The sequence below is a fragment of the Myotis davidii genome, unplaced genomic scaffold (genome assembly GCF_000327345.1).
Source record: "Myotis davidii unplaced genomic scaffold, ASM32734v1 scaffold1839, whole genome shotgun sequence".
NCBI lineage: Eukaryota > Metazoa > Chordata > Mammalia > Chiroptera > Vespertilionidae > Myotis > Myotis davidii.
Genome location: NW_006291198.1, coordinates 48,243 through 49,642, shown reverse-complemented (window position 1 = coordinate 49,642; position 1,400 = coordinate 48,243).

The window sequence follows — 1,400 nt, the reverse complement described above, 5'->3', positions numbered from 1 at the left end:
CTCTATATCTATATCTATCTATCTATCTATCTATCTATCTATCTATCTATCTATCTATCTATTAAATAATGGGGAGCCTAGCCCAGTGAATAGAACATTGGCCCACATATTGAATAGTCCTGGATTTGATTCCGGTCAAGGGCATGTACCTTGGTTGCAGGCTCCTGTCCTGGTCAAGGGCATGCAGGAGGCATGTCTCTCTCACATCGGTGTTTCTTTCTGTCTCTCCCTATCCCTTCCACTCTCTATAAAAATCAATGGGAAAAATATCCTCAGGTGAGGATTAAAAACAAAAAAAAGAGTGGGGAATTATGTTCCCTTCTTTGAGGGTGGTTCACCTACATTATTAATTCTTTTATAAAGGATATTTGTCTAAATTACACATTTATTTGTTTATTATATCCTTCATGAAATTTATTTTATATCTTGGGTAAAAATAAAGTACTTTTATTGTTTTTATTTATTTTTTAAATTTATCTTTACTGTTGAAAGCATTACAGATGTACCCTCTCCCCCCATCCCCCATTGACTCCCTCTAATCCATACATGCCCCTCTCAGGCCTTCACCACAGGATTGTCTGTGTTCATGTTCTATGCATATATGCATATAAATTCCCCTGTTCATCTCTCCCCCCAATCCCCACCCTTGCCTTTCCACTGAGATTCGTCAATCTGTTCCATGCTTCTATGCCCCTGAATTTATTTTATTCATCAGTTTGTTCATTAGATTCCAAAAAATGAGTGAGACCATGTGATTCTTATCTTTCACTGACTGGCTTCTTGCGCTTAGCATAATACTCTCCAGGTCCCTCCATTCTGTCTCAAAGGGTAAGAGAGCCTTCTTTTTTTTACTGCTGCATAGTAATCCATGGTGTAAATGTACCACAGCTTTTTTTCTCTACTCATCTACTGATGAGCACTTAGGCTATTTCCAAATCATAGCTATTGTAAATTGAGCTGCTATGCATATATTCTTTCTGGTATTCTTTCTGACTGGTGTGATTCTTAGGATATATTCCTATGTTGATGATAGCCATTCTGACAGGATTGAGATTATAGTCATTGTTGTTTTGATTTGCATCTCTCAGATGATTAGTGACTTTGAGCATTTCTTCATGTCTCTTGGCCATCTGTATGTCCCCTTTGAGAAGTGTATATTTAGGTCCTTTGCCCATCTTTAATTGGGTTGTTTGTCATCCTTTTGTTAAGGTGTATGAGTTCCTTATATATTTTGGATATTAACCCATTATCAGATTTATCATTGGCAAATATGTTCTCCTATACAATGGGCTCCCCTTTCTTTTTGTTGATGGTTTCTTTTGCGGTGCAGAAGCTTTTTATTTTGATGTAGTCCCATTTGTTTATTTTTTTCTTAGTTTCCTTTGACTTAGGAGATGCAT